This window comes from Motacilla alba, chromosome Z, assembly GCF_015832195.1.
Source record: "Motacilla alba alba isolate MOTALB_02 chromosome Z, Motacilla_alba_V1.0_pri, whole genome shotgun sequence".
NCBI lineage: Eukaryota > Metazoa > Chordata > Aves > Passeriformes > Motacillidae > Motacilla > Motacilla alba.
The window spans coordinates 38,990,390-39,011,323 of NC_052046.1; the positions used below are offsets into that span (position 1 = coordinate 38,990,390).

At 36.5% G+C, this 20,934-nt stretch overlaps 1 protein-coding gene across 10 annotated transcripts in view; it reads right to left on the reverse strand.

Annotated features, from left to right (window-relative positions):
* LINGO2 (leucine rich repeat and Ig domain containing 2) overlaps positions 1–20,934 on the reverse strand; it is a 493,424-nt gene that overhangs the window by 157,616 nt on the left and 314,874 nt on the right. For 5 of the 10 annotated variants that reach the window (XM_038123766.1, XM_038123768.1, XM_038123765.1 and 2 more), the window contains 2 exons: positions 15,979–16,021; positions 5,906–6,063 (listed from right to left, as the gene is read on the reverse strand). The gene's annotated coding sequence lies outside the window, so the exon portion shown is untranslated. Of the gene's footprint in view, positions 1–5,905; positions 6,064–11,114; positions 11,201–12,899; positions 12,979–15,978; positions 16,022–20,934 lie in introns of all 10 variants that reach the window. The other 5 variants (XM_038123769.1, XM_038123770.1, XM_038123774.1 and 2 more) reach the window with 2 other exon arrangements.

The window sequence follows — 20,934 nt, forward strand, 5'->3', positions numbered from 1 at the left end:
ATTTTTGATCTTTCATTCCTTGAATATACCTCGTTAAAGAGAAGAACTTATAATATTGAACTCTATTAGTACTAAACATTTGTTTCTGATGAATGGCTATTTGATATGATGACTAGAATGATCTTAATGTAGTCTATGTCTAATAAGTGCTTACAATTTAATTGCAGCAACCCATGAAGTAAAATAATTGTCAAGGATACCAACAGTGTCAGATACTTCTCTCAAATTTCTGGAAACATCAGTTGAATATTACTCAAATGTCTGAAACAAATAGTTGAAAAAAAATTGTTGTTCAACGTACTTCATACATAGCATATTATGCATTAATATCTTACAATATCTTACAGCCATGATCTTAACTTTCACAATTAAGAGGGCTGTTTATTAATGATAATAACATATGTATTTCCCTGAATTAATAGCTTTAAAATTTTTGCATTGCAATATTAAGAATGGAGATTTTTATTTTTATTTTTTTAAATTTTAATTTCTTTATTTTAATTTTTATTTATTTTCATTGTTTCAGCTTTTTTCCAGGAAGTTATTTTCCCTCACAGAACTTTGGAACATTGAATCTGCTATGAGGCATGTGAAATTTTACTTGTCAAGCTACAGAGATTGCAAAGGACATTTTAAAGGTGATTTTATTGCATTACCATATACTAGAAGATTTCCATTCTACCTCCTGTCTTTTTGTAGGAAGAAAGAATGGGGTATAATTTAACTGATTTGGACCGCTCATCTCAAGCTGCTAAAATGTATCATTTCCAATGTTCATTTAGAGAATTCTTAAAATGCTTACTCTTTATTTGACAGACCATGAGATTTACATCCAGTTTAGGAGCTTCATATCTCAATGTACACTGGCTGCTGAGTGTGTTTGCTTTGACAATCTGTATTGAACTGTCCCCAGCTAGAACAGCACCATCAAGCTGCATCACACTGAGGCAGCCGTTTGTTCATTCCCATCTCATCACAGGATGGTGCTCTTGTAGTCTCAGATGTGTGCAAATACATGTTTTCTTCACAGTGTCACAACAGATCAGCCAATAAGAATTGAAAAGCAAACTCTCATAAAACTTGAACTATGAAATAATGGAATTATAAAGAAAGAAATTCAAAGTGCCATTTGAATTTGATTAAATCCTCAGACAACCAAACTACAACCTGAACCAATGTAATGTAGAGAAATGTCTGTGAAAAATAATGGAACATTTTAAATGTGTCTATGGTGGAATAGAAATCTAACCCAACAGGACACTCTGAGAAAAAGGAGGAATAAGAAGAGACCTTTATATCATTTTTTCTGTAAACACACTTCACATAGCAAAGGGCTGGAAACTAGAAAGAATGACTCAAATAACTTGGCATTCCTTTGACACAGTGGTCCATCTTTTTTTTTTTCCTTATTTTTTCTCTTTTTTCCAATTTATGTATTTCTGTGGAGAGATGAACATTCAAAGGGGTTTACAGATTTTAAAAATACTTGAAAAATATTAAAACAATATTAAGATTCAGGGCCTTGATTGCTAACCTTATCTAGATTGGATGTTTTCTGCTTTATTGGAGCAGTCACAGTGCTATGTGGATTTAGCTTCTCTTGTCAGCAACAGGAGTTGCTGAGTGTTGACACACTCAAGATGTCCCTAAGCCTTTTACCACACTTGTCTTTGCCTCCTCTATTTCTAAGATCCTCTGTAATGAAACAAATTTTTGTAACTTTCCTAGGAACTCCTTTTTTCTTTATTAGGGAGCATAGTGGTGTTTGGTACATTTGATTTCCTTTGTCAGCCTGCTGAAATTGCTAGACAATTGAAATTTATTGATTGATGGTGTAGTAAAATGATGACTAGAAGGATAAAACCTGCAAGATAGAAGCTGAGTTAGAGAAATAAAATTCAGAAGAAGTTACTTTGTTTTTAATTGCAACATAAATTTGAGAAACAGGGTTATGAGATTTCATTTCTACAATGCTTATGGGGATGAGTTTGAAGAGGCAAAAGCCCTCTATATTGACCCATTCTGGCCTGATATGGCCCATTGGGTAAAGTTGCATTTAAGTAATCTAAGGGTGGTAAAGGCTCAATGGGGAGGACCAACTATAGTGCAAAGCAGGGAAAAGAACAGTTGCAATGTGCACCACTAACAACACAATTTGCTTACATCGTAAGCTATCAGATGTAGAAAAATCTGTTAAAAGACTGAAATGGGATAGAAGAGTAGAAAAGAAAGAAAAAGAAGAGGAAGAAATCATCCTTGATTTTCCAGTGACACAGTGTACCAATGAAAGGATCAGTATACTCTCAGTCACATTCCCATAATATTTACACAAGAAAAGCAAGACTTTTTCTCAGAGATCTACGGACTAGATTTTCCCTGATTTAACTATGCAAACAGATTCTACCTATAATAATTTTTAAAATTATGATGATTGTGGTAAAATTAACAACCTGACCTCAAATGCAAAGGGAAAAAAGATTAACAGAAACTTGTTTTCTTTCTGGAAGTATTTATCATTATAGCTTCTAAAGCTTCTATAGCTTCTAAAAATCTAAAGATGTGACTAACAATAAAAAGACAATTAAAATTAAAAATACAAAGGATTAAAGGTTAATTTTTTTTTCTGATTCTTAAAGGACACAATATTTTAAGTACCTTTTTCTACTGCTGAAAATCACAGAATACCATAGATAGAAATGAACACTATCTTTTCAAGTATTTACACAGCTTAGGAGCCTTTTATTCCCAGAAGACAACAGCCTCTAAACTAAATTCAAGAAATCACAAGTAACTTAATAGAATTATTAAAAAGACATAATTTCAAAAGAAAAATTAAAAAAAAAATTGGATGAAGAAAAATCAAAGACAAAGAAAGTTGTAGTAACAGTTCCAAGTCTGTCAAGCTCAGAATATCCTCCATAAATCCCTGGAGCAGTCAAAAATTTCATCAGCTCATCCCTGAACTCCCAGATATTCTCACTTCTCACTTCATTTTGTAAGTAGAGTACTCTAAACAGCCCTAGATTAACTTGGAGCTATCAGTCTATTGCACATGCATAATAGCCTTGAAGGAAAGACATGGTATTATTATCAGTCACTCAAAGCCTCCAGATCTAAAATATACAATTGCCCCCAGGTCTTTTCAGAAAGTACAGTACAGTTAGCTAGTTTACATAGCATATTCAGCTTTTGTTGTGAATAGCAAATGTAAAGCTTTCATGATATGAACTCACTAAATTTTGGAACACTTTCATTTTTGTAAATACTTATGGAAGTATCCTGAGTTTGCCATGTGTATTTCTATTATATTTAAATTTCTGTTGTGCAGAAACTTTAAAAGATAAACACCATTTGCTGAAAACAGAATAAGATGGACTGGTATGAACTTGGAGGGATCATTTTATAACCATGTCATAAGAGGCTAAAACCAACATTGAAATATCCTGATAGACTTCTCATACATTAGCAATATTGCCATTAAATCAAAGTAAAAACCAAACCAAATCAAAACAGAAAACAAGTTTTCCCTGAAAAAGTCCCACAAAAAGTAAACCTGAAAAAAAACCAGTGCCTTATTTTTACTGTTTGAAGAATTTCTTTAAGCTTCCACATACTGAAAAGAGTCTCTTACAAAAATATTTGATTTATTCTTTAGATGACCAAGGTTATCCTTGTTCTCCCTCCATAAAAGAGCACTGGGCCTTGATAGGATTCCAATTGCCCTGTGCCATAGCACCATCATGCAAAATTTGAGGGGCAAATAAGAAGATCTTGATTTGGCAGTTAATTTTCCCACTGCTTCTTGAAGTTTTTTTTCCTAAGTTCATTGGCTAGTTAAGCAATTTAAGCCTTATGAGAAAGATTTCTCCCCCCAGTTATTTGTAGAGCTCCTAATTTTTGGCCCTTTTTTTCAGCCAGAAGAGTATCATAGAAAGCTGGAAACAGTTCATCCTTCGATGTAAATGGTGAGAAGTTCGAACCCTTATTGAGACAACAAATGTAATAACAGTTTAAGTGTACTAAGCTTTTACAGTACAGACCACAAAAGACTACTGTAATTGAGGGACAACAAAGAGAAAAAGTAATATTTTCTGAAAGGCAAAGTAAGAATTGTATGTGCGTTTTGCTTCTTGTGTTCCACATACTACACAATTCAAAAGCTTTGACTTCTAACACTCTTGACTTCTATTTAATAGCTAACCTTTCAATTAAATGTTACAAACAATTTCTTTTAGAAATGGATAAAAATCTGAGTCTTAAGGAGATATATATTAGAGAAGCATAAACAATCCTGATGCAACAGGATCCTGAATAACAATCCTGATCCAACTTCCCATTCATATCACCAGAATAAAGCTACCATGAGAACTATAGACACATGAGAAGAGCATTTTACAAGGCTGTAGATTGCTACAGGAAAATAAAGTGAAACTAGAAACACATATATACATATGTAATCCTATATATACTGTTATTTTAAACACTTTTCTTCTCACCATATACCAGCATGAAAATTCCCCAATTACGATGGGGATGATGAGTTGCAACATTGTATTTATGAAATTGTTAGTCATATTTCAGTGACTTGTCTACTTTTTTTCCTTTTTATTTTTAAATTGTTTTTTAGTTTTTCAATGCTAAAAACTGCAATGTCTTAAAAGTATTTTAATTAAATTACTAGTTTTGATATCAGAGAATAATTCAGTTGCAGCAATAAGTGGTCAATATGTATTTTTCCCGATGGTTAAAAAAATAATTCTGTTGCAAGTACTTTTTTTCTGAAAGCATGCAGAATACAATGGTAGTACAGCTGTGAAATAGATGCAGATATAGCTGACCTGCTTCTAGCTGAGTGCACTCTAAACCTAGATGTCTGGAGAAATGGATGTGAAGACAGTTTTCTGTACTTCTGTTTGGGCTGTCTTTTACTCATGGGGTCATGTCTGGAGGTTGTACAGTCTGGATCACAAGGTACAGAATCACCTGAACACTGCTCTAATGTTTCCTGAGCCAAACTGTGTATTTGTATGGTACAATTCGCATTGGCATAAGCTTGGAATTTGTTCAGCAGTAGATACTGCTGCCCTAGACATACTTCAGGGCACCTTTGACTAGATTTGGTAAATAATTTATCAATTCTTGTTCTTTTCCAAGGAGAAAATCACCCATAAGCACATTTTCTTGATTCTTAGATTTAGTTTATACCAGAGTGCCATGATACTGCATAGTTTTCAAGATTTTGACTTGAAAAGATAAAAAGCTACAGCAACATACAGAAAAAAAAAAGATACAAAACTGTTCTTGATCTTCCCCCACCCTTGTGAAACATCCATCAAAATCAGATAAGACAGACTAACTTTTGGTAATGTTTTAGTGTGTCCTTAGCACATAGCCTTATCTTAGGTCAATTGGTTTCTGCAGGTTATTTTAAGAAATGAGATGGATTGTTTAAACAGGAATCTTAGAGATAAAAGAGAATTCTCAGCATCTAATAATAAAACAATTATTATGGTAAAATAAAAAGACAATCAGCCCTAAAATTCATACACCTAACAATCTTTTAATAAAGTAACTTACACAGATGCCACTAAACTCTGTTAATCAAATTATTTACAATTTTTTTCATTGCTCTCACAGTGTTTATAGGCTATTGGGTGTAGAGATTCTTCTTGCTATCACAATATAAGGAAATAACTCCGCCTTGTTTTGTCAAATTTTTTTTTTCTCTAAAGAAAACAGTTAACTGTACAAAATAAAGAGCTGCTCAAAACTAAAATTATGAAAGTCATTTGCATTTGTGATTGTGAAATAGATTATTTTTGGACAGAGGGAGCACTGAGATTGAACTTGCAATTGAAAAAACCTGAAAACTGACAATAAAAAAAACCTATTTCAATAGACTTACCTGTTTAACTCTTTTAAAAGTCCAACACTTCCTCTTCACCCCACAAATCTTTTAGCCACTGGGTGAAGTCAAAATACAGCACTCGATCATAATAATCCCAGCCTCTCATGGACAACAGCATCTCTCATGGCACAACACTCAGAATGCTTGAAACAGACCTGGAAAATGCAGATATTCTTACATTTTTATAGAAATGTACTCAAACATGTCTTAGTATAAGGAAATATGAGCACTTAATCAACGACTACATTATAAAGGTGTATAAAACCATCAATTTCACTTGGTGAACAAGATGGGGACTGAGAAGCTCATGTTCTCAAAAACATATTTTAGCTGAGTATATGCAATTCTATTGCACTTATTGACCCATTAAAACTGTCAGGAATAAGAAGTAGTATTTATCTTTTAAAAAAAAATTCAGACTTTCAGACATAGACTTGTAAGCTCTTTCTCATTTGAATTTCAAAATTAGTGTCTTCTTCTGAACCAAATAGAATCTTATCTGAGAAAGGTCATGGAAAGATTTCATTACAGTTATAGTTAGTTGTTCCATGAGTACCATTTTGTTCAGTATCTTTAATGAAAAATTGTAACATCCAACTGGACGATGCAATGCAAACTCATAGCAATAGTAGATTCTTCTCTTTACTAAGCAAAACAAGTAAAGAGTTCAGGTGGTATATTGAAAAATGGTTGTAATATTTGTCTAGAACTCTGCTTTTGTATAGTTGCAATATTTCTTGAAAAAAATTGCTACCATTTAGAAGTACCTGTCAGTAATTCACAGAATCACAGAACCACTCCTCTTCAAGGAACTAATGGGGAATGCCCCTGGAAAAGTGCTTTTCAAGTCAGTCAATACTGGACACCTTTTAAACACCACCTCCGAAGGGCACAGTAACAGACAATTCCAAAGAGTCAGAAGTCAAGCAAGTGGAACAAAAGGCCAGTCTGCCTGACAGGGATCTTCTTTTGGAGATAAGGCAAAAAAAGGAAGGTTTAAGTGGGAGCAACATTAGGTGGTGTGGAAGGAATATAGAACTAATGCTTACTACTTTAGGGGGAAAATTCATTCAAAAATAGTAAATAGAGCTGTCTGATTTCCTTGCAAAGCCTCTCTTGATGATTTTTGTATCATCTTGGAAATCTGGAGAGGTACCAACTGACAGAAAGCTGAGGAACATTGTTCTAATCTTTAAAAAGGGCAAGAAGAATAAGACTGGAAAATACAGGCTTGTCAATATCACTTCAATGCCTGGTAAGGTTATAAAGAAGATTAATCTGGGAGATATTGAAAAACTGAATGACACCTGAATGACAGCACAGTTACCAGCATGGCTGCTTCAGGGGAAGGTCCTGCTTGTCAAACCTTTTTTCTTTTCAAGACAAGGTAACCCACCTAGTCGATCAATGGAAAGCAGTTGATGTAATCATTTTGCATATCAGTAAAGCTTTTGATACTGTGTCTCACAGAAACTTTCTGGACAAAATAGCCAGCACACAGCTGGATAAACACATCATGAGATAGGTGAGCAATCACAGGACTTGCTTACAGGTCAGGCACAAAGGATTACAGTGAATGGAGTGACATCAGACTGAGGAACTGTCATTGGTTGCCTTCCACAGGGCTTCATCCTCAGTCCTGTGCTCTCCAACATCCTCATTAGCTGCTTGGACACAAGACTAGAAGGAATTCTTAGTAAGTTTGTAGTTAATACAAAATTTGGAGAGGCTGCTGACTCTCCTTAAGGCAGAGAGACCCTGCAGAGAGACCTGGACAAATAAGATGGCTGGGCAATCATCCAAAATATGAAGTTCAGCAAGGGCAAGGGCCAAGTTTTGCACATGTGACAGGTCAATCATGGGTTTATGTACACACTAGGGAATGAGATACTGGAAAGCATTGCCATGGCAAGGGACCTGGGGGCCTAGGTCAGTGGCAAGTTGAACACGAGTCAGCAGTGCCCTGGCAGCCAGAAGGACCTCCTGTTTCCTGGGGGACATCAGACACAGCATCATCAGCAGGGCTCTGCTCTGCACTGGAGTAGCCTCACCCCAAGTGCTGGGGGCAGCTTTGGGTGCTACAGTATAAGAAAGATGTAATGCCATTACAGAGTGTCCAAAGGAGGTCAACAAAGATGGGGAAGGGCCTTGAGGTGAAGCCATATGAGGAGTGGCTGAAGTCACTTGGTCTGCTCAGCCTGGAGAAGACTGAGGGGAGAACTCAGTGCAGTTACAACTTCCTTATGAGGGGAAGAGGAGCAGCAGAGACTGATCTCTTCTCTGTGGTGAGCAGTGACAGGACACAAGAGAATGGCTTGAAGTTGTGTCAGGAGAGGTTTAGGTTGGATATGAGGAAGACATTCTTCACTCAGAGGGTATTTGGGCACTGGAACAGGGACATCAGAGAAGTTGATCGGACAGAGCTCAAAAGCTTTTGGACAATGCTCTCAGGCACATGATGTGACTCTTGTGTATGTTCTGTGCAGAGCCAGGAGTTGGCCAATCCTTCTGGGTCCCTTCCACCTTGGCATATTCTGTTATTTTTGGATTTATGTTGGAAAATACCTCTAAGATCATAGAGTCCAACCTTTGACTGATCTAGACCATACAACTAAGTGCCATGTCCAGTCATTTCTAGAATGCCTCCAGGGATGGTGTCTCCACCACTGCCTCAGGCAGTCAGTTCCAATGCTTACCAACCCCTTCCATAGCATGTAGCCTGAACCTTACTGGGAGGTATTCAAAGCTATGTTCTCTTGTCTTCTCAATGGTTTTCTGGGATAAGAGGCCAAGCCCTATCTTTCCATTATCTACTTTCATGTACTTGTAGAGAATTATAAGGTCTTTCCTGAGCTTTCATTTCACTGGGGTAAACAACCCCTACTCTCTCAGACACTTCTCATATGACTTAGAATTCAAGTGGACATTTCTGCTACATTCTAGCTAGGTTTTTTTCAGAGTTTAAACTACAGTGCACCTACCTCTTTCACTAAAACGATGAATAATTTAGATGAGTTTACTTAATAAAGCTGTTTTACCATCTGTTCTCCATCACTGAAATGTTTAGACCAATGAACAGATATCATGGAGAATACCAAATGGCCCTCAGATAAGGTAAGTTCATCCAGGTGATACACTAATCTATGCTTCCCTTAAGAGCTCCAAACGGTTATTTCAGTCCTTGTTGAAATTTAAAGAGCACTGCTCCTAAACATCTCTAAAATTCTGTATGTTCCCCTTCCACAAGTGTTGTATATGGTTTTTACTAGAGGGAAGGAAAATATGTGCACAGAGGTGTTAGTTACATGCATATGTATGTAAGATAAAAAGAAAACATTCCATCCACATTGAGAAACATATGAAAGAAAATTACAGTAAAATTAGTCTTGCAAATATTTAAAAAGTTAACATATAGTATGGCTTCTAAACAAATTAAAGCCTTCAGCTTACATTTTAGCCTGCAACAACTGAAGTAAAATGAGTGGATCAAAAGAGAACCTGTTGTTCAGCTTTCAGCAGTAATTAGCATATAATCTAAAAGTTGCACAAAGAGAAAGTGTTTCTAAAAAAGGAACAAGATTACACTTTACCCAGTTTGGAAGTGAGAGTTCAGCGCATCTGAAGCATGATGCGTTACCATGAAAAACAAAGTTTCCAAGCATAAAAAATTTATCATCCTGGACTTCAAATGGAAGAGCAACCATATCCATGGTTTTAGGAACATACTGGACTAAATGACCAGGAATTATAGTATTATCTTTCATCATACACTGGGTGAGCTGAATGCAGGAAAAGTTAAAGATTAGTGGAACATACTCTGAAAATCAACTGAATATGTTGCATTGAGGTGCTGATGTTTTTTCCCATCTAATCCAGTGCATACAGATCAGTCACTGATGCCAAGGTCTCCATGATCAAACACAGAACAGAATTTTACTGAAATTGAGGCAGGAACACACTAATATGTATCATAATAAATCTATTATGGAACTCAAAATACATGGGAAAGGATTCTTTATCTTTCTTTGTAATTTCCATCATAACACCTCCTGTGGAGCAGCAAGAAATTTTTCTCCAGAAGCATAATATCATAGACACCTAAAGGAGTATATTTTATGAGCATCTTCCAGAAATGCACTGGAAAATTTTATAAAATTGTTGTCATAAAATTCTCAGAATATGTCGGACTGTGTATGTTCAAAGTTAAATACTCCAAATATTTATCTAAAATTATGTGATATTTTTGCATCTCAGAGTGAAAGAAATTAACTAAGGTTTCAGATTTGGATGCATCTGGACTATATGATCAATTTTGATCTTTAATGTAGGTGAGAAAGACATAACTTAATATAATTAAGCGATAGATATTGAAATCTCCAGAAAGTAGAATTTGATAATAATATACACAGGGGGCATTCTTGAGTCAGAAAAAGAGAAATTGGTTGAAATGGTCAAAATGAGCACTGATGCCTGACCTTAACCATTTACTTCTCTAAAGTGATAGACAGCATGGATAAAAGAAATATTCTGTTCCCTTGAAGTTGGAAGATAAAGCTTAAAACTAACAATCAATTAGATAAAAGAATGTGAAAGTAGACACCCAGCATGGTATATGTAGCTGGATTCAGTGGATAAATAGACAATGAGGAACCTAAGTGGTTTTAGTGGCAAACTTGTGTAACAAGAAAGAATAGTAAATGCCCTAAGAAAAGTTTAAGGCAGGGCCACTAAGAGTTTTGGGGGCTGTCAGCAAATACAGCCACCAGAAACTCCTTTACATGACCCTCTAAGACCACAAAAGGAGTTCCAATACAAGGGATGAAGCATATAAGTTAGTCCTAGTAAAAGTGATGTTTATCTGTTAGCTAGGAAGCATGTTGCAATGAATGTGTATGATCCTGATGGAATAAATATCCTCTTGTAAAGTTTCACGACACACATTTGAGTAGTGGAAAATCCTCCAAATGTGTCCAGCATTGTAATAAAGAACACCTGCTTTCTAATACCTCAAATTGTGTTTTAAAGTTTATTCTCCAGCCAATTTTGGTGTCAAAATAAAAAGAAAACTGCTTAAAATTAGAACAATCTAGAGTAGAAAAAGTAGATAGGAATGGCACCTAACCCAGTGAAGGTAGGTATTTGTCTCTAAATACCAGTAGATGGAGCAGCAGGCAGAATTCCCACTACTATGCTAAAATCCACACACCTGTATTAACAAATGGAGATCACCTGTTAGTTCAGGACACCACAAAGGAAGATTCCTTCTTCAGGAAGTTCCAAAGCCATCCTTCACTGTATTGGAGGGTGAAACAAGGGAAGACAAAGACAAAGAATATGAACTGTGTGCAAGATGAGCATTGGCTGAGAGGTATCAAGAGATTTCAAGGATAAAAAGTCAAACATGTGGCCACAGGCAGCTTTGCAAGATCTCCTATAAATAATTAAGCTCTGAAAACAGAGCAGGAAAAAAACAAGTGAAGGAAAGCTAATTTTGATCCCCTGTTTTGCTAGTTTTGGCTGGGATGGGGTTAGTTTTCTGCCTAGTAATTAGTATGGCATTTTGCTTGCATTTGTTCTGGAAACAGTATTGATAAAAATGCCATATTTTTGCTACTGCTGAACAGTGACAGACACATGGCCTTTGTTGTTCCTCACCTATGCCACCAGTGAGGAGGTTGAGGGGTGCACAGAAAGTTGGGAGGTGACATAGCTGAGACAGTTGACCCCAAATGACCCAAGGAATATTCCATACCACATGGCATCAGGCTCAGCATATAAAATTTGGAGGGAAAAGAGGAAAGGGAGAGGAGATTTGGAGAAATGGCATTCGTCTGCCCAATTCTACATTAGGCATAGTGGAGCCCTACTTTCCTGAAGATGGCTGAACAGCTGCCGGTGGATGCGAAGTAGTGAATAATTTCCTTATTTTCCTTTGCTTAACCTATTAAACTCTCTTTATCTTAATCCAAAAAAAGTTTACTACTTCTAGCCTTCAGGAGGGAGTGAAGGAGTGGATATCTGGCGCTTAGCCAGCCACGGTTAAACTATGACACCTGACAATTATGTTTCATGGGTCAGAACCACCATAAAAATCAACAGAACAAGAAAATACCAACATAAATAAATGAGGAGCTGATGTCTTTAGAGAAATCCCAAAGAAGAAATATTGAGCAATAAAGAAAAACCATGTCATGAGAATTTAGGAGGATTTATATAAATTAGTTAAGAATCAACACAAAGGGGGGAAGCAGGGAAACAAAAGAGCAAACTATCTGTGATTGCACTGGTGTGTATAGTGTCTGATATTTCTAGGAAAAACAACCAGGACTGCATAGGACTCAAGTATGGTGCTCATATCCCAGATGCTGAAAATAGGTTACACTTGGCTACTCATTAAGTTTTAATTTTTCAAAAAAGGTTGAACATTGATAACATCCACTGCTTGCCAGCAATTTTTGACTCAGAATCCATGGCAGAGCTTTAGATCACAAGAGCTCATAAATGAAAATTAGATCACTGTGAACAGCAAAAGAAAAAAACCCCATCACTTGGGAATAACTTTGGTTGTCATCTCCTGAAGAGTTCTTTTAGCAAACCCACTTGTGCTTACTGTCACTTTTTTCCTTACTTTTTTGGGGACAACATGATTGACTTTCAAGGATCACCTCTGCAAGGCTCAGGGGTGTTCCACCACCACATACAGAAGTTAAGAAGAGTTTGCTTTCAGTAATTTGAAGATGATACAAACCAGAAAGGAGTGGTTGATACATTAGATGGATCTACTGCCTTTTAGAGGGCATTAACAGACTGGAGTAATGTGTGAACAGGAACTTCATGCAGTTCAGTAAAGGGAAATGCCAACGCCCATATCTGGGGAGGAAGGACGCTTCCAGCATAAGTGTATGGTGGGGGTTGACTGGCTGGAAACCAGATCTGCAGAGAAGAACCTGGAGTTCTGGGGAGACAAGCTGACCATACTGCAGCATGTTACCTTTGCAGCAAAGAGGGTCTGCATTAGCAGAAGTGTTGCTTGCAGATCGAGGCATCTGGTCCTTCCACTCTGCTTATACCTGGTGAGACAGACAGAGGGGGCTGTGCACAGCTCTGCTGTCTCCAAAACAAATGACATGAACACACTAGAGCAATTTCAGCACAGGGCCACAAAGATAGTGGACCGAAGCTTGTCTTACATGAGTAGTGGCTGACAGTGGCTGGGACTCTCCAACATGGAGAAAAAGAACTTGGGGGAATCTTATTAATGTGCATAAATATATATCTCAAGCAACTGAAGAAAATGAAGTTAAGCTCTTTGACTAGTGCCAAGTGGCAAGACAAGAAACAACTGCAAACTGAAATAATGAAATCCTGTCTAAACATTAAGAAAATATTTTCTGCTCTGATGTTTGAACACTGGAGTAAGTTCCCCAGGAGATTGTGAGGTTGTCATCCTTGGAGATACTCAAAATCTGACTGTACATTGTCCTATGTTATCTACTCTAGATGATTCTGCTTTGAGCAAGGGCTCTGAACTAGACTATCTCCAGAGATGCCTACCACCCTCATCCGTTCTGTGATTCCATGAAGCCCTATAAAATGCTTCAAAGAATGAAAAAAATCATCAACTGCTTCTGTTTATTTCACAGTACTTTGAGATGCATCAGTGTAAATTCTGTTATAATAACATGTTCTTTTACAAGAGTAAAAAAAGAGAAAGTTTATTGTGTCTTTGCTAAGATGGTGGGTTTCATGCAAGAATATTAGCTGTGACTTTTGAAGTCACAGACATTCAACAAAACTGGCATTTAAATAAAGAATCTGCACAAGAAGGACATGCCACTATATCAAACCCCCCAGAACTCTATTTAAATAAGCAGGTTTAATATTTAACATCAATTTCATCCTCTACTTGTTCATTTTTACCATAAATGCATTTCAGTTTTTGAAAGTGAACTGAGGTAATACTGGAGAGACAGTAAGGGTAAAGTCCAGAGAATACTTTTAAAAGCAAATTCCCATAGAACAAAAACCTAATAATGTAGTACTTAGTAGGGCCTAGCAAAATCAAACAAGCAAGGCATGTAAAATAAGCCTACACATTCTGTTGCATTTCCACCATTGTGGAAACAAAACAAATAGCTATGTTTTGCATTTTCTTTGTTCAGGGATGCTTTATTGAAACATTTTCCGTATATAAGAAACTGCATGATATTACTGGTGACAGCACTCTGCTATTTCTTTACACCTTGGGAGCTTAGAGTCTGTGATGACCTGAAATTCCACTCAGATTTGAGAATTACACTGCTAATTGCAGTATTAGCATTTTGCTAGTCTTGCTTAGCAATTTCATGACTATGCCTAGGTCTCAAAGAAGAAAGAAATGGGATGTGGATAACTGCTCTTTGGCTTGTTCTGTATAAACTCTGGGGAGATATTAATCTCTCACTCAATTTTTTTATCATAATTTTTTAATAGTGCTAATGGAAAAAGAGGGCATCATAACAGGAGTTTCATGCTGCATCTTACAGTATAAATGGTATGGACCATTAACTGACCCAAGGGTTTAACGCTTAAATCAAGATTGCATTCAAAGGGTGGAGAAAAAGACCTGGCTGAGAGAAAAGAATATGGATGCAATATAATATCAGTTCTGACAACTTGCTTTAAATGCTCGTTCTGAATTTTGAGACCTTTCAGTGGGTGTGTGACAGAGTAATTTCAGAGGCAGCACAGCAACAAAACAAAAAAAAAAAAAGTTGAAAGGTGCTTGGAACAAAGAGTGGAAACTTTCAGAACAGAAAGTATTGTGATGGTGCTATCACAGTCTCTTCTTACAGATTTGGAGGTCTTTTTGGAGCTATAGTGTATGGTGAAATAAAACCAATGTAAAAAAGATGTCAAGCATAATTCAGCAACATCCTGGATCCCAGAAAAAGGACCAGTTTGTTTTCAAGGGCATTCAAAGGATATTAAAAATCTTCACTGTTCTATAACAATAGTGTAATCAGCCAGGAGCAGAAAAAAAAGTGAAGGGAGGAAGGAAGGTGGGCACTAAATCACTGTTGTGTTTTAACCCCAGTTGGCAACGAAACACCACATTCCCTTCCCTTCCCTTCCCTTCCCTTCCCTTCCCTTCCCTTCCCTTCCCTTCCCTTCCCTTCCCTTCCCTTCCCTTCCCTTCCCTTCCCTTCCCTTCCCTTCCCTTCCCTTCCCTTCCCTTCCCTTCCCTTCCCTTCCCTTCCCTTCCCTTCCCTTCCCTTCCCTTCCCTTCCCTTCCCTTCCCTTCCCAGAACTTCCCTTCCCTTCCCTTCCCAGAACTTCCCTTCCCTTCCCTTCCCTTCCCTTCCCTTCCCTTCCCTTCCCTTCCCTTCCCTTCCCTTCCCTTCCCTTCCCTTCCCTGCCCTTCCCTTCCCTTCCCTTCCCTTCCCTTCCCTTCCCTTCCCTTCCCTTCCCTTCCCTTCCCTTCCCTTCCCTTCCCTTCCCTTCCCTTCCCTTCCCTTCCCTTCCCTTCCCAGAACTTCCCTTCCCAGAACTTCCCTTCCCTTCCCAGAACTTCCCTTCCCTTCCCAGAACTTCCCTTCCTTGAAGTTCCCTTTTTTCCTATCTGCAGTGCTGCATCTAGCACCTTATTTTATTAAAAAATGGAAAGATGAGGTTCTCAAATAATGAGTTACAGAACATGACCTTTGATACACAATCAATCAAAATGAAGGCTCAGTAAAGAAAAGTTCAATATAATCATGCACAAATTGCATTTTTCTTTCTTTTTCAGATTTCATGATTTACAAATGTAAACCACAAAACAGAATAAAACTTATCAGTCCATAAATTTTTAAAGCTATTTCATCCATTTAAGAATGATGACATATATGACCTGTGACCCACTTGCCAGGAAAAAGAATAAAAAATACATACATCCCACCTTTTCCATATAAAGAAAAAAATTCTTAACATTTGCAAACATAAGACCAGAACCAATTTAATTTTTAACTGTCTTGCAATATATACAAAAACAAAAACAGAAGGCATATTCAGATTGAGTTGTTTTATTATGGAAATCATAAATAACATACCTTAAGACTTCGAGGGTTCAAGTCCTGGAGACAATCACAGCACCTTTGAAAATAAAATTCATTTGTTAAAACTATTGAAACTAATTTAGTTTAGGATAAAAGTCCCTGTCCTCTGAAGGCTTTTGTTTAGCAGTTTTCAAGCTCCTTTAGTACCTAGTAGCATGCTCCTGTCTGATTTCCAGCTACCTTCAAGAGATTAGTGCAATTTGTTCAGTCCCTCGGTTCCTTTTTTGAGTTTCCCAAGAAGAAGTTTCACTGTACTATCCAGTCCTCCTCAGTCCAGCCTCTCTTCCTGGATTTCCATTCATTTTGTATTATTAAGCCTAACAAGAAACCTTTCTAAAGCAACTATTTTATGAAGTGGGTATCAACTATATTTTGTGGTCCCTCTGCAGCACTGTTTACTGCAGCAGCAGTTAACCAACAAATTGTTCAGGAATAAATACTAATCTCACAGATGACAGAAAGAAAACACTTAGCACCAACTTCTTACTCAGCTTTTTTGTAATGAAGGAGAATGTAATGACTGAACTTTTGGTTTACCAGTGTCAGCACATCGGGCAAAGCATTATAGGCAGAGCACTGGGAGCAGTTTATTTTGCCAAGGAACACCTTGATAAGCCTTTTCTCATCCTAACTTTTGTTTTGCACAAATTAGGGGAATGTCATCACACACTCTCTCTCATACTCTGTTGTGGCATAATCATTGGGACATATCCTTTGCTCCTCTATTTGTGCAGTAATTTCAGAAAAGTAATAAAAAAATATTTTATTTAAGTATCTTACCCCTCAAGTTCAAGATATCAAAGCCCCATAGTCAAACAGACAATGCCAGCATATTTTTTTCTGAGAGAAAAATACTTCTGTGTTAGTGTGTCCTTGCCACCCCTTGTTCTACCCCAGATATATATTTATAAATGTATACTTATACTACTGTAGATCTATACAGACTTGCATATGTATGTATATAGCATTTGCACATATTTTTTTAAATACTGCCTGAAAATATTTGTTTATTCCTCATCCCTTTGAAAATGTCTTAATTCATAAAATATCAGACTGGCCACGTGCAGTTTTCTGTAAGTATGAATTTACTGCCACCCTTGAAATATGATAAAGCTATAGTCCAGGTACTCTACTGTTACTCTATTACAGATCTTGCCTTATTATGATATAGATAGTAGAAACATCCTATTCACCCTAATTGCACAAGTTTATCTGTTTTATAGCAAAGTACACAGTTGTATGGGGAAAATCCAAGACATTTCCTTTATGTTCATATCACTAAATGGTCTCTGTAAAAGCATCCCAATGGTGTAAAAATCAGAGTAATCCTGTCTCTACAGCAGTTGTTTTATTGGCTAACATAAGGAAAAGTATATTTCCTCACCTTTAACAACATGCCTTGTGTCTTATTACAGATAAGTTCTGATTTTTTGGTGTACCAAAATTGTAGTTTTCTCATTAATTAGTGTGTACAGATACACATGCCAGCAATTTATTTAACTTTAAAGACACTGAAACTCCTGACAAACATTTTCAATTGCATTAACTTGCATACAAAAAATAAAATTTAGATATGTATTGTTGCAGAAAAATAAAATTTAAAAAAAAAAACAAAATGAAACAACAACCACCGAAAGTTAAAATTTGATTATTTGAATTATTCATCTCAAAAAGGAACCTGAAATAAATGCACTAAATTCAAGGAAACAGATCTTCCTTGTAACTGGAATGAAACACACTGACATTTGAAACAGTATGAAAAAATTCCCTCCAGCTATGAAAAAAAAGCATTTGAAGAATATAATTTTTAGCTGCAATTCGTACTTAATGGAATACATGTCTCTACCACCTCATATACATAAGTATTATCAAGTTTATTCTTTCAAAGCTTTCTTTCTGCTGTACATATGACAGGCTTCTGATTTTAAGTGAGTATTCCCAAACAGATCTTTTGCTAATGTTATTTTCAAAAATTCCACAACTCTTATTTCATGATACTATCTACAAAATGCTCTTCAATCATTCAGATTGAAATGGTCATTTAGACTTCAGCTGATGTAACAGCTAATGTTAAAAAATCATCAACTTGGTTTGTACTTAGCCAAATTCAATAGAGAAAAATATTACCAGTGACCTCACAGGTCCTGATCCTCCAATTACTGTATTTTTGAAATGATATATTTCTTGGATTCTTGACAAAATGACATTGAATCCAAGACTATCAGTTCCATTAATCACTGATGAGAAAGCAGCTGACATCCTTCAGTGATGACGCTATATTTCACTAAGGAACAATACTTGTTGAAATGTACATATATTCTGAAACATTTATTTGATTAAAAAACCTCCACAATTTTCATATGCTTAGAAAAATCTCACAAGAGACCAACATACTTCATGTACCTAGTCAATTTATTTCATCTCAAGAACTAATTAATTCACTCTCTGGCACAGTTTGTTCAAATGCAAAAATAGAAATCCTGATTTGTAAAAGAAAAAGACAGATACATACATCAACACATCAGGTGGTGGAATTAATTTACTCCAAGGAGCAATGGGCTATGGACTGGATTTTCTTTTGTCTGCTAGTTATGATCAAATCGTCTTGGAAACAAAATGATGCCAGTGATGGGTTGAGACCTTGAGCTTTGTATCAATGACAGAACAAGATGCACTATGATGAATCATAAAGTATCTAAAGTATGACGGTTCAGTTGGTGAAGGATTTACAGTCTATGGTGTTAGGTAGAAATTTCTGTCAAGAGTTGTCATCTTATAGTTCTAGTGTCCCCACATTTCAAAGAAGCCCTCATTCTCTGCTGAAAGAGCAGCCTTTTGCCACAGTTGCAATTTTGCTGATCCTCTGAAAATCTGGAAGAAGTGGTCAAGTTAGGGGGCTTGTGTGAATACACAGTAGAGTGAAGGGGAAAATCAAACTGTAGCTGCTAAAAATTGGTAATTTGTGACCAAAAAATGATGCGGCATAGAGGACAAAAATGTCCAACTGCAGAAGTGGTTGAACTGGTTGGACAGAATAGGAGTGACAGAAGGACTCTATAAGGCAGTGAAGATTCCCTTGGGAATGAAGCACATTGCAGAGTTTTCTTGCAACAATCCATCACTCATGGACCTAAGTGCTCAATGGCTGGAGGCCACTTTCGGGCAGCAGAACTGGGATGGAGAATGAATCCAATATTGGCTTGATGTTCATGGAATTGGCACCACTGAATGTGTACTTAAGGAATCAACTCCTGCTGTACCTCTGCATGCACCAAGTAGAACAGCTTATGGTGATAAGACTGCCCAGTGCACGGTACATTAAATCTTCTGTATGTAAGCACAAGCCTGTGTTTAACTCAGCTGAAGGCATGCAATAAATTTTTTCCAAACAGAGACTTGTGAATTAGTGGTTGAAAACATAAAGATTCTGCCTGCACAATTGACTGGACCATAAACATGATATTTCCACACAAAGGATGGTTTTATCTCACTTACAGTTATAACAAAAAACTCATTTTAATTTGATGATGAAGCTCTTGGAAGTTTCAGGCACACTACAAGTCTCTACTGAGGTGTTCTGCGAATATTTATCAAATATGTTTATTTTGGATTAAATTTTCTCATATAAAATGAAAATACATTGTGTACTCAGGTAAGTACTTTTTATGCATCTATTTCATTTAGCAGAAGGACAATATTATTTTCTCTTAACATAATCTGTAGACCTTGCTATCTACACTGAAAATAATAGAGAATTACCCAGCCTGCCATAGTGAGCTGAGTGAGCTATAGAAATAAATTTCCTTGTCTAAAAACAATTAGGAACGCTATACTGAAGGTACAGTTCTCACAATAACTGAGGTAATTAATAAGCTTGTTCTGTATCTGATAGACAAAGTCTTTGAAAGGAAATTAAATCACTGATTTCTTGTCCTAGAGTTAGATGGCAAATGAGATAATATAATCACAGACGAATGAATTTTTATCCTCATTTTATACCTAAAATCATGTCTAGCATGCACATTGCAAAAGCAAGAAAAATCAGAAACTTGTGTGTTTATTTCAAGGAATAACAGTGGATGTTCACTTTGAGCATACAAAGACTGGTACAGTCTTTCAGCTACAGGAAGATGAAAATTATTCAGCCTCAATGAAATCATCTACATGCACAGGAAAATTTCTCACGAAGTTAAGCATGCATGACTAGGACTCTCTGACAGGAATTAACATCACAACCACAGAAGGAGTGCACTGATGGCAGAATGTGCTTTAGAAAGGTACATAACCAGCAGATTCCCATGCTGGTCACATCACATCCTTTTTATTCTGTCCTGCCTTAAATAGCATTGGCTTCTCAACAATCTTTACCCATGCAAAAACCTCCATCATTTCTTCATTCTTAGTGGCATAGTCACATTCTGCACTGACAGCTGCTTCTTGTATTTTAAAAGACCTTTCAAGTGACAATCTGATTGTCAAACGAACACGTACATTTCCTGACATGAGGGTGAGAACAATGTAACTAACATGTTGCTACTAAACGGAATAAAAAATTGCTATGTTCATCTACCTCCTCTACAACTAAAAATTCCATCTTTCACCAAGAAAATTGATTAAATTGATTCTGGGTAGTCCTTGATGTGCTATAGATGGATTTCTGCTAAGTTAATCATAGCACCAATACTTAAAAACCAAGACTTACCTTAGAGCTGTCAACTTTGTATTTAAATCAAGGTTATGGAAATTAAGAGTAATGAACTTCATGGAACTGAAAATGCAACCAAAATAGTAGCAGAAAATGAAGCAAAGTCAAGTCCATCAGAGAAACAGTAGAACTTTTGAAATTCATGGCTTTATCAGAACATGGTATGCTTCTGTGATCAATTACAGTTCTTTGGAATTTTTTTGAGAGGACAGTGACTGAAATTTTACTTAATTTCTCCTAAATTT